The 13,286-nt window shown below is 39.8% G+C and overlaps 1 protein-coding gene and 1 long non-coding RNA gene across 11 annotated transcripts in view; one reads left to right on the forward strand and one right to left on the reverse strand.

Annotated features, from left to right (window-relative positions):
* Positions 1–13,286, forward strand: part of PTPRT (protein tyrosine phosphatase receptor type T) — a 458,515-nt gene that overhangs the window by 205,522 nt on the left and 239,707 nt on the right. The gene's annotated exons all lie outside the window — the stretch shown is intronic.
* The window catches only part of LOC135055813 (uncharacterized), an 80,540-nt gene continuing 78,814 nt past the window's right edge, over positions 11,561–13,286 (reverse strand). Inside the window, exon 4 of the long non-coding RNA XR_010243818.1 lies at positions 11,561–11,802. This is a non-coding gene — a long non-coding RNA (uncharacterized LOC135055813). The remainder of the gene's footprint in view (positions 11,803–13,286) is intronic.

Raw genomic sequence — 13,286 nt, forward strand, 5'->3', positions numbered from 1 at the left:
TATGGCAACCAATTAGCATTGAAGTAACATTTAGAATTTGCATACTATAAAAGCATACAGAGCAGCTGATTGGTTGCCAGGTGCAACGTCTCCACTGGCTCACTTCTCCACTCTTTTCACTGCTTAGTACATCTCCCCCTTTGACCGCTAAAATCCATTTTGAATGATTCCGCAACTCTTATGTTCCTGACAAAACATTCTTCTACTAATACTGAAGTCGCCGAATCTCTACATTGGACACCTGAAATTTTCCGCATCCAATATGAAATACCTCTATCAACACACATTAATCAAACAGCACCATTATACATTTCTTCACTTTATCTCCAAATTTCTCCAAATTCAATCCCTCTGCTTTGCCCAAGATCTACACTTTTCATCCGCTCTTATTACCTGTGCCCATTCATAGGTTTAGCCAAAAGTAACAGCATCTTTTGTCATAATTCCGTAGGGCCAAAGAATGGAGACAACTGGACAGGCATTTCCACAGGTCAGGAAAGGGAGGTGGATGTTACCCAAGACTGCCTTAATTTGGGCCCACATTTTAACTAGATTCCATTAACCGGAAGACATGCAGCCACATAATTGTATTTGACTCTACTAACTTTTGCACACTTTTTACACATGTGCAGTGGCTGGGTAATTATGCATTTTGTAGCACTTAACCTAATTAGCAAACTCATGATCAGGGCTTTTCCACTTGTCTATTTGTTAATACCCAGTCTGGCTTTATAACTGTGTTTGTTCCCAAATGAAAAATCCAGAGTGGTATAACTGTTATAAATCTTAATTGGGATTTCCCTTAGGTACGTGTTATGAGCAATTTACTTATACATCTTTATAGAAACATAGAATTTGACGGCAGATAAGAACCACTTGGTCCATCTAGTCTTCCCCTTTTTACCATATTGTTACCTCAAACCTTATTTGATCCTTATTCCTTTGTAAGGATATCCTTATGTCTATCCCATGCATGTTTAATTGCTCTACTGTCTTAGCCTCTACCAACTTTAATGGGAGGCTATTCCACTTGTTCACTACCTTTTCTGTGAAGTAACTTTTCCTCAAATTTCCCCTGAACCTCCCTCAATCCAGTTTCTGTGCATGTCCTCGATTTCTAATATTTCTCTTAATTTGAAGTATGTTATCCTCCCGAACTTTGTTAAAACCCTTGATATATTTGAAAGTTTCTATCATGTTCCCCCTTTCCCTTCTTTGCTCCAAACTATACATATTGAGATTTTTTTAGTCTTTCTGGGTATGTTTTGTGATGTAGGCCGTGCACCATTTTAGTTGCCCTTCTTTGTACAGTCTTTAATGTATTAATATCCTTCTGAAGATATGGCCTCCAGAATTGAACACAGTAATCCAGATGAGGCCGTACCAATGACCTATACACTGGCATTATGACTTCCTTCTTTCCGCTAATAATTCCTCTCCCAATGCAACCAAGCATCTGACTAGCCTTCCTCATTGCTTTGTTACATTGCTTACCTGACTTTAAGTCACCTGAAATAGTGACTCCTAGATCCCTTTCCTCCTCAGTAGTTTCCAGTATAGTGCCATTGATACTATATTTAGCCTTTGGATTTTTGAGAACCAAGTGCATGATTTTGCATTTTTTATTTACATTAAACTGTAATTGCCATGCTTCTGATCATTCCTCTAGTCTACCTAGATCATCAATCATTTGCTCTCATACCCCTGGTTTGTCTACCCTGTTGTATACCTTTGTGTCATCTGCAAAAAGGCATACTTTCCCTTTAATGCCATTTGCAATGTCACCAATACAGATATTAAAAAGCATTGTTCCAAGTACAGATCCCTGGGGTGCTCCACTGGTAATATTTCCCTCCTGTGAATGCACTCCATTTACTACAACTCTCTTTTTGCTATCCTGCAACCAAGATCTCATCCATTCAAGCATATTAGTAGCCAATCCCATGCTTTCGAGTTTATTTACCAGCCTTTAATGTGGGACAGTGTCAAAAGCCTTACTAAAGTCTACATAATATATACCTACAGCCCCACCTTTATCTATTACTTTAGTCATCCAGTTAATAAAGTCAAAGTCAATAAAATTTGTTTGACATAATCTTGCCCCAGCGTAGGAAGCCACTCCCTGCCTTTAGAGCAGCCCTAGCTGGCTTCTACGGGTTGCACCTGATGCAGTAAATAGAAACCGGGGGTGTTCGCAAGTGCAATTGCACCTTGGTTCTGCGCACATGCCAGATCCATTGCGCAGGTGCTGGGACCCCAGGCTGGCAGACACCTCTCCGAGCATGGGGGTAGCAGTAGCCTTTCCTGCTAAATGTAAGTAGGAGCCACTGCTGGTACTCATGCATCTAGCCTCAATATGCCATTCAGCGTGAGCTGCCTTGAGACATTTGTATATTGTGTGTGTGACTGAGTCTGTACATGTATCAGAACAGAACTTGTAATGGAAGAAAGTTGCGGCTGCTACATTGTAGCATTTCATATACAGATTCAGAGACTCAAGTCACACAGAGATATACAAGTGTGGTGTACCATAAACAGCACAGTCTGCTATTGCATCCTAGCTACATCGCGTTGTGAGAAAAAGGTGCCCAATGCTAGCAAAGTCTCATGGGACCTGGGCTGTCAAGAGGGGCTGTTTGGTGCAACTGCAGCAATGATGAATGAGGACATATCTGTAGTACACTATATCTACATAGGACATAATGTAGACAGATAAACAATAGCAATACTATGTACTGACTTTCACTCTCCTGGTGATCAGCTCTCGCTGCAGCTAGCAAAGCATGACAGTGTGGCACCAGCTTTGTCGTTACTGAGCACAACAGAGATATGCAACATTGGAGCTCCACACCCACACAAGAGGGTAAAGTCATCCAGTAAAAAACGCCATCCCCATCAAAATTGTTTCAACATCAGTGGTTCGGAAATGCAGAATTAAGGGAGTCATTTGCTAGTTTCAGAATATGAATAAAAATGTAAAAACAGAATAAAAAGTTTGGATAATGCTTCCTCTCTAATTGTATTATGAACCATACTCATTTTTCACTGTCAGAAATAGATGATGAACAATTAACTTGGGCTTTATGAGTAACAGAGCATATAGCACTGTAATTTTCTTATTTATACTATCTCACTGTCTGTTCACTATTTATTTTGTTCATAATCCTTTGTTTACTATTCTGTTCTTGCTCTCATTAGAATTTTAGCTCAACATTTACTTATTATATTGCTTACTGCATTCACCTCACCAATCTGCCCTGCTCAATATGCACTACATGCTGCAAAGGCTTTTCTCCTTCAGTAACTAGGTCTTATCCGCATTTTGTTTAAGTGTAGAAAATACATAGGAATATAATAAGATCTTGGTTCTTTCTACATTTCTGTAAGATTGCTCCCCTGTAACAGCTGTGTGTCTTCCATCATACGTGGTAGATATGTCCGGCTCACGTATTCCCCAAAGTACGCAGGATAAATGTAAACACAGAAACATTTATATATATGTAAGAGTGTATTACACCTATGGCCTAAAAGGAATTGTGTTATCATTTAACACATCATTTAATCCAAGGAAGTCAAAGAGTTTGAACGGGTAGCCTTCACCCCTGACTATGTCAGTCAATTCAGTACACTATTCTGAATTCCTGCAATGCATCAAATTGTCTCCAAACAGTTTAATACTTATCTCTCTGGTTCAATGTCAAATAACATGTTCTCTTCAATTGTTCTTTCTATCCTCCCCACTTGTGTCTTTTAATTTGATCACATTGTCTACAGATCTATCAGTTGTTAAATTCTTCTGATGAGTACTCTACCTTAAGTAACCTCCCTAACCACATCTGTTATGGGTAATTGTTGTTTCAGCAATGAATCTGGCATTGATAAAAGGCTGTTAATTAAAACAATGCCCCCAATAAAGTATCTATATCCTCAATATCTAGCTTTCGGGACAAAATAGGTGTTAGAAAGGACATTCAAAAAGAATGTAGAGTGCAGGGTTCATGGCAAAATAATTTCTGCTTAAACTGCTTATGTGTGCCCTCTCTCTCTCTCTCTCTCACTCTCTCTCACTCTCTCTCTCTCTCTCTCTGGACATCCTGTGGCCCCTTATAAATAAAAGTTATTAACAAATAACAGTTTTACAAGCCCATACTGGGAGGTTACTTCAAGATATTCACAAATGAAATCATACACATGTGACCATAGGACATGTATACTTGGCAAAGGCTGATTTGTGCACATCCACTTATACCCCTTTTACAGCGCCAGAATATAACACGGTTTATTGCACATGAAGGTGCATAACCTGTGTTGCTGCACAGTGTAAAAGGTTTGAGTTGGAATAATCCGTGTCGAGTGACCCGGTATTCCAACTCTGGTAATTTGCAGGGTTGAACACGGGTTCAACCTGGCAAAACAGTGCTGTGTAAATGGGAGGCGGGTCGCATCGACCCATCTTCCCGTTCACAGTGAATGTACGGGCGGCGCTTGGAGATCATGTGATTTCCAAGCGCCGCCGCGTCACCACTGATGTCACCAACCCTGCAATATGTCGGGTTGAATTCAACGGTGGGAAAGGGGCCTGATGCGGGTTGCGCCTGGGAAGCTTCCATGTCAGGCTCCCAGGTGCGACCCGCATTATGCAGTGTAAAAGAGGTTTTAGAGAACAGTTCAATCAATTGTTAGTGTTTACTGCCCAAAAGGAAGATGGATCTTAAGATCTCTTTAAGAAAGTGCATTTCTAATGAGTTTTTAAGGCACAGGTTCTAGCAATGGGAAAGTCTTATTCCGTTTTATCACTTAAATTTATTAGGGTTTTGTCATACAGTAATACGGAATGGCAGTCATCATATCACATGCTGCACAGCAGGGTAGAGTATGCATAAACTTCAGCTACGCGTTTCACAGGCACCTTACCTGCTTCCTCAGACTGCATATGCCAATTTGTCAAATGAATCTTTCTCAGTCAGACTATGTGACTGTCTTTCATTCAGTGTTATTACTTGGACAACGATTCGCTCTGTGTATGCCACGTCAGCAGCATTCCGTCAAGCATTATCAGAAATACATTTAAGTGATAAAACGGAATAAATACTTTTCATTTGTTAGAACCTGTGCCTTAAAAACTCATTACATAGGACATACAGTACAAAACCTGCATGCATGGCTAAAATAATGAGAAAAAGCCTCTTACAGCTGTACAGTAAATATAGATTGTACCCATGACAGTTTTCCAGGCCATATAAACATGTTTATGGCATTACCCAATGATTACATTACAAAAAAAAATACTTAATATCCCTTTAATTATGTATTTTCTGCAAATGGGAATATATTAATAAATTGTCTCAGAATTTCTCACTTTGGTATACTGACTTACCTCCCAACCCTTCCTATTTCAGAGGGACAGTTCCAATTTGATGGGACTGTCCTGCTGTCATGCAGACAGTATATACTGTATGTTCTGACTCATAGGAAGTTGGGATGTATGTTCACTGTGGTCTGGTAGCTAAGGGAGTTTTAGGAGGAGTGGAGGGAGGTTGGGATGGCCTAGCACTACAGAAGTGCTAAGTATTCTTTCAGGGCTCTGAAGGCATCACCACGCACCCAAGTCTTATATACATTTTTATAATGCTGGGATATGTGTAATAAATATGTATTTCAGGGGATGGCCATGTAACATTCACAAGTTTAGGGAATGGCACACTGGCAATACAATTCTGCAAGGAAAACAAATAATTGTACCAAATTGTAGCACACATATTAGCATTTTATATAACTTTGAGCTTTGTGCTGCATTGTTTTAAAAGGCTCTTGTTTCATTTGAATGTGTTTGAGACCTGTCAACAGAGCTGAAAAGTGTATCTTAGTGGGAGAGCATTTTAAACATAGATGAGATGCAGTTAAGAGGCATTTACATATGATTGGCTTAAACAAGATAAAGTCCTCTGTTATTACAGACAAATGTTTAAAAACAAAGGTTGCACTTGTAAAGACATAAAAATGCAAGTCTCACGCATACATCATCAAAGGACATAAAGCCAGTGACAGCTTTTGATGTTGTTTTTTTCCAGATTTTTCCTATATATGAAAGTGTTAACATGCTGCTATCCTAAGTGAAGGCATCCCCATGCAGCCTATTTAACAAGGATCATAGTGGTACTGACACAGTACTTTTTCTGTATTTCAGTATTGCAATAATAGATAAACAGAATTTAAAAAATCTATATCTCAAATAAAACATATTTTTGATCAAGATTATTCATAAAGTCAGCTCACATTTGCACGCATATGCAGCAAGTTAACCCTTACTTCTCTAGGCCAAAATATTTTTTGAGTAAACTGCAGCATGATACTTCTCAATGGAGCAAGAAGTCTAGTGAAAAATAGGCTTCATGTATTGGCAGATGCCTACAAGTTGGTAGCAGGTGTCAGCAAGGAGGTTAGTCCACACGTTGACTCTAAACCAGAGTAGGTTTCATTGAAGATAACATGATACAATTGATAGAAGATAACCGCAGACAATATGATAAAGGATCAGTCTCTCCTGGGTTAAGTACTGTATAGCCACACAAAACTGTGACTACTAACCACACCCCTTACAAAGCTGCATAGGGATTTCAATTGACTATTGATACTTTGCAACACATCAATGTTCCAAGATCAGTGGTTTTCCTATCTATATAAAGAACAACCAATAGTTTCTCACCATCACTGGTTTTGAACCTATATTTTACATGTTTTACCAATTTTTCGCTAATTTGTTTTCTCACTGTCCCCAGAGTAAGAGAGTGCTAAAATGCTCTGTTAGCTGATAGGAAGCCTCCAGCATAGGGTTTTGCTAGTTTCTGTAAATGAGTAGGGGCAGCAGGAAGACAGGAGGACAAATGGATTTGGGGGTCCGTGACCTGAGTGACCTTAATATTCAGAAGCTCCTGATTTACCAGGTCACTAGTGACTAACTAATGTCTTCATTCCTATCGTCCCCACAGACCCACCATTTATTAATTTTACACTTTGCTATAAGGCGATGCAGCACTGAGCAGTGTACACTCAGATGCTTTCGACCTCTCTGCGTGTTTATTAGTGTCTACAGGTTGTCATATTTTTATCGAGATGTTTTTAATAACTTTGAACAGGAGTTTTCATAACTGAGGGGCAGATGTATTAAGCCTGGAGAAGTGATAAATTGGTGATAAGTGCAAGGTGATAACGCAACAGCCAATTTGCTCCATTATGTAAAATGACAGTTAGGAGCTGATTGGCTTGTGCATTATCACCTTCCACTTATCACCTCACTTTTCCAGGCTTACTACATCTGCTCCTGAACTCCCAGGATTAAAACCAGTAGGGTTTTATATGGAGCGAGAGATCTCATGGAATTTCATCTGTTCTGTAATAAAATTTCTTGTTGAGGTCTTGCTTTGTATTTTCACTCTTTCAGTATAATTAGTATCACTTAGTGAAATAAAAGTGAGGGACATTTAGAAATACTCTTTCTAGTCATTAATTTTTATTGTACTTGTCGTTCATTAAATGTGTTCTGTAAATGAATGTAAGTTTTGTACATTTGAGTTCTTTAAACGTGGGCAAATCGTCTGATCTGAAAATAAATGATTGATGAGTTATTTGGAAAGACCGTTTTGTATTATGGCTGAGAAGATGGAGAAAATGTCTGGATGAAAATTGCTGGTGATTAGTCAATTCAGTATGTGTAAAGACAATCTAAATGGATCTCAGAGTTAATACTCAAAATGATATATTGAGAAAATCATAGGTTTTATACGACAAAGAACAAACATACTGTTTGTGGATACTGGATAATGCTGAGATACTGAGTGTGAAGGAAGGAAACCTTAATGTACTGGGAAATAATCCTCATCAGCGGACATCTCTTGAAGCTGATAATACAGTTTTAACAAACTCACTTATACCCCTTTTCCACTAGCTCCTTAAAACACGGATAAATGCGCAGGGGCGCGCATTTACCCGTGTTTTTCCCTAGTGGAAAGGGGTCCCCCTGCAAATTCCCGGATTAAGTTATCCGGGAATCCTACCCGGGTAGCTTGCCGGGTTGAACACGTGTTCAACCCAGTAAGCTGTCTAGTGTGAACGGGAGCCGTGTCAAGGCGACACGGCTCCCGTTCACAGTGTATGGGAGGGCGGCGCTAGGAGATCATGTGATCTCCCAGCGCCGCGTCACTAGCAGCGACACCAACCCGGCAATATGCCGGGTTGGTGAGCACTGTGGGAAAGGGGGCTGTAGCACCGGTCGCAGCCATGTCAGGCGACACGGCTGCGACCCGTGCTACAGTGGAAAAGGGGTATAAGATATGAATTGTACTGTAGATCAGTTAAGTGTCTGAACAATGCCATTCTTTTCTATTTGAAAACTGACAAAAAGAACCTGTTACAAATTCAATAGGTAACTGTGCCACTTCTTGCACAATATTCAGATTTCCTTATATAATTTCCTGCCTTGGCATTTCATTTACTGTTCCAATTGATAGTGAACAACTTGACTGAGTGATTTTCGAGCATTTTAAGTGTAAACACTCATTGGAGTGAGGGCTGTGGTCTCCCCCACATTAGACAACAGCACTCTGGATGAATGTTACTGTGGAGCCTCATTCTGCCCTATGCTAAATGCACTAGAAAACAAAAAATGTCCATGTGTATATATCCATGCAAGGTGTCGTCATGGATGGAGAAGCACTCTGTCAGCAGACAGAGTCCTTAGTCTAAAGGGCCCCATACACTAGAACGATAATGCCCGATTTCATCCAATTTTGGTCATTTGGGCCGATATATCGGGTGAAATTGGGCATTTTGGAGGTGTTTCCGATCCGATGCGCATTCCCGTGAGGGTCGGATCGGCTCCCCAGATCGTTAGTGCTGCACTCGTGATATGTCAGTTCCTGCAGGCATGGCTGGGATCGCATACGATATATCGCATGCAAAATGTACCAAATCGTATGGAATCATATGGAACCACTCTCGGGAAGCTCCCGGGAGAGTTCAAGGGAAATCGCCTCCGACTTCAGCCTCAGACATATCGTTGTAGTGCATGGGGTCCTTAAGAATAGACCTGAGTTTCAGACATCTGGAAATAGACAATGAAGGAAGACCCGAACAGATGGCTTGGTGAGAGTCTAAGAATAATTCCACTAAAACTGAAGGGCAGGCAATGGTGGTATCAATAAAGAGGATTTCCACCCTAGGACATTATCTCTTATTGTACACCTTCTTATTACTGCCAAATCGCTGATCCAAATAGCTCCCCCACCTATTCAAACAATGATTGAACTTTCGTGGCAGCATCAGAGGTCTGATATCTGTCAAATGTTTTCTCATGTGATAGACCCTGTATTTAATGAGAGAAGAATCCTGGACTCTGATTGACTGTGCAGACAATGCCTAACACAAGATCTGCACCTATTGGGCTTTACCAATGCTCAACTAGCTCTATCAGCATATATTACTGTATATTGTCAAATTTCGAGGGACTGTGAAAAACAGAGATATGATGTGGCTGCATTTCATTTGGATGAAAGACTGTTCCTGACAGAACTTTTATAAGATGTGCTAGAGTCTTATGAAAGATATCATCTTGTGTGGTAAATGATTTCTCTAAGAGCCCAAGAAAAAATAAAAAATAAAATTCCCTCAATGGCTCCAGAAAATCTATTTTTTATTTCAAAACCTTGAAGCTAGTTTTTAGAAACAATACAAAGTTCTAACATTTGTATTTTCTGAATATATGTTATAATGGAATTTGAGTAAACTTTGAAATAACATTTATACTATGTAGTAAAACTGCAGAGGAGTGGCACTCTAATGTTTTAACTTAATGCTCCAGTTTAATTCTTATGTCATTATTGAATTACTGTATGATGAAAAGTAATTCCTAAATATATCTGCAATTTCTTGTATCCTAGAGCAGGGAACAGGATGAAAGTACTATAGATGTTCACTCTATGATACCAGTTCAGTGTCCCTGTTTTCTAGCCAGGGGCGTTTTAACAAAGGAGGGGGCCTGTGTGCACCTCCAGGTGGGCCCCCTCCTCTGCACGGCGCAGTAGTCTCCGGCAATATGCCGGAGTCTACTGCGCATGCACAGGTCCCCGGAAACATGGTGCCCACCATGTTCCGGAGACCGATTTAGCTATTGCGCATGCGTGGCAGCCATTGTACCTGTGCTTTTTGCCGTGAGAGCAGCGATCGGTGCTGGACGCTGGAAAGGTGAGTATAGAAGAAATAGGTGCAGTGTGTGTGGTGTGGGTCCTCCTGGACCCAGGGGCCCATGTGCACCGCACACATTGCCCCCATTATAGAAACACCAGTGTATCTACCACACTCTGGGGACGGAGGGAGGGATGGGGGAAGGGGGTATGTATTTAATTGGCTGGACCAGTTTTTCATGACAGTGCATTCTATTGCTAAATATTGACATAGCATTTTTTTTATTGTATTTTGTTCCTTGTGTTGGACTTTCCTGCACTTGGATCATCAGGTTACAAGATGTTTAACATGCTGCACCTAAAACGTGAGTAAAGCGATACATTGCATGGTGATAAAGTACCAGCCAATCAGCTCCTAACTGCCATGTTACAGGCTGGGTTTGAAAAATTACAGGAACCGGTTTATCACTGTGTAATTTATCACTCTCTAAGGCTTGATAAATAGACCCCTAAGTACTCAATACTACTGTACTTATTGAAAACTGCCCCATGCACTAAGAACATGTAGCTAATACAACAGACACAAACAACAGGTATTTGAAATGCAAAAAAAATAAATAAAAAGAATTGTGGTTCTCACAGTATCAGGAAGAGTATATGTAAAATCTGGAAAAGTTCAATATGTGGGGAAAGTATAAAGAAAACCAAAGTGAAAAGGGAAAAACACACAAAGCAATTTTCAGCGGATCACTTTCACAGGTTGGTCTTCAGTATGCCGAATGTCGGGATCCCGACACCTGGCATACCGACAGCTATTCTCCCTCGTGGGGGTCCACGACGCCCCTGGAGGGAGAATAAATAGCGTGGCGCGCTTAGTGCGCCACCGTGCCCGCAGCGTTGCGAGCACAGCGAGCCCGCAAGGGGCTCCTTTGCGCTCGCCACACTGTCGGTATGCCAGCGGTCGGGCTCCCGGCGCCGGTATGCTGGTCGCCGGGAGCCCGGCCGCTGGCATACCATACTACACCCCTTTCACATACCCTCCAACATTTTACACATAAAAATCGGTACAAATCAGAAACGGGGGCGTGGCCACAGGTAAAGGGGGCATGGCCACACCCCATTTCCTATACTTTCAATGGAAGTTTGGAGAGCCAAAAATTGGTACAGACCATAAAAAAAAAGTACTGTACCTATTAAAAAGGCTTTCATTTGCTAAACTGGTTACATATGATGGACATTGCATAGTAAACCACATATTAATGCTAGGTGAAAAAACATGCGACCCTATATACTGTATGGACAGTCTTTTGTATGAAACAAGAGCAAATGTACTCTGTTGGTCACACGTAGTAATATATAGTAAACAAAAGACCCTACAACAATTTTGCCCTGCATTACACAGTAACTGGCTCTTTATGTGTGTAAAAGACTGTATAGAATTAGTGGATTTGGATCACTGAAATGCGTTGGCTATTGAGAAGGCCATGACAGGCAAATATTATCAGGAAATGTAAATGAGAATTGAATTGTAGTTTACAGTCATCAAAGCCCTGATTCTTCTTATCAGCTCCGACTGATCAGGTGACATCTTCTGTATCCCTCACCCAGGTGATCTGTTACTGATCTATGAGAATTGTGAAAATAGGAGTCAGCATAAGTTCACTTGATACAGGTCAATTGTAATACTTGCTGATAAGCTTGTACAGTATGTTTAAACATCACATATTAGTAGTATATGCAAAAATAATTATTGATTACTTACAAAATATTGTTTTTAATTAGTGCACATAAAGGTAGAATTGGATTGCCATCTTATGATTTGCTTTGGCCTATATTCATTACATGAAATATATTAAGTTACTGCGCTTGGATGAATATGCTGCTTTCTTAAAGTGTGTTTCTATAAAGTGTGTGGACCACTCCTTATCAATTCACTCAAAAGAGTGTAAACATTATCTTATTAATACCCTTTTTTTTCCCCTACAGGTACCGCTCTTTTATATTTATATTTATCCATAACCATTTCAATCACTACTTTTATCAGATTTAGCGCTTTCCATTTATTTCATTAATCTATTCTTTAAGAAAGCAGGTTATTCATCCAAGCGCAGTAACTTAATGTATTTCAAGCCATCAATCTATAAATTGCTGCTGCTAATGACACCCTATAAATTCACCCACCTTTCATACAATAAAAACAGAAATAACATAGAAAATATTTTCTCTACCACTATTATACAAAATGAGCCTCCAATTGAGGATGAAAGGTTTTGTAACCAATTCCTTAAACTGGAGAAATTATATATACAGGAATCCAAACAATGGTGGGAAATTACGAACCTAAACAAATATCTAGAAAATAACATGATCCCACGAGGTCTACGAGTTCAGAAGAATGCCACATTTGAACCGATACAACAAGATTTTTATACCCAATGGAACCAAATTTTGGACACCTGCTCAAAAGAACTGATAAAACTAATCATAAGAGATAAAGAAATATCCATTAACAAAATAAAGGATAACATTCAAATATATGAAAAAAGATTTGAACCTCTGGCCCACATGGAGGACTTCAAAAACCTTATGAAAATGACAGACGAAAAAATGAATAAACTAGAAAATGACATCATGATCCAAAAAACAAAGAAAATTCAAACAAGACATAGACGAACAACGAACATATCAGAAAGCCCAAAATGAAAAAAGAACCACCCAAACAACCAATCCTATGCAAAACACAAACAGAAAACTCACGTATAATGAGATAAAAAATCTAAGAAAATTTTCTGTCCGCAACCCCTACAATTACACGAAAGAGAAAAGACCACTCATCCAACAGAGACCGCCTTACAGAAACCAGAGAGAATATAAACCATACAACCAAAAGAATTTCACCTATCAAGAAACATTAGCAAGAAACTCATTCAATCGAGGAGAGCAGGCGGCTAAACAAGATGAAGATAACCAATTTTCATCCCTTTTATATACAATTCAGTGGAAAAACCAGGAAAAAGAAAACAATCTACCACCAACAGAGGGAGGAAACAATCAACAAAAAGAAATCACTGCGACAGCACAGATGAATACACCTCAGATGAAGACATT

This window comes from Pseudophryne corroboree, chromosome 3 (genome assembly GCF_028390025.1).
Source record: "Pseudophryne corroboree isolate aPseCor3 chromosome 3, aPseCor3.hap2, whole genome shotgun sequence".
In the NCBI taxonomy this organism is placed as follows: Eukaryota; Metazoa; Chordata; class Amphibia; order Anura; family Myobatrachidae; genus Pseudophryne; species Pseudophryne corroboree.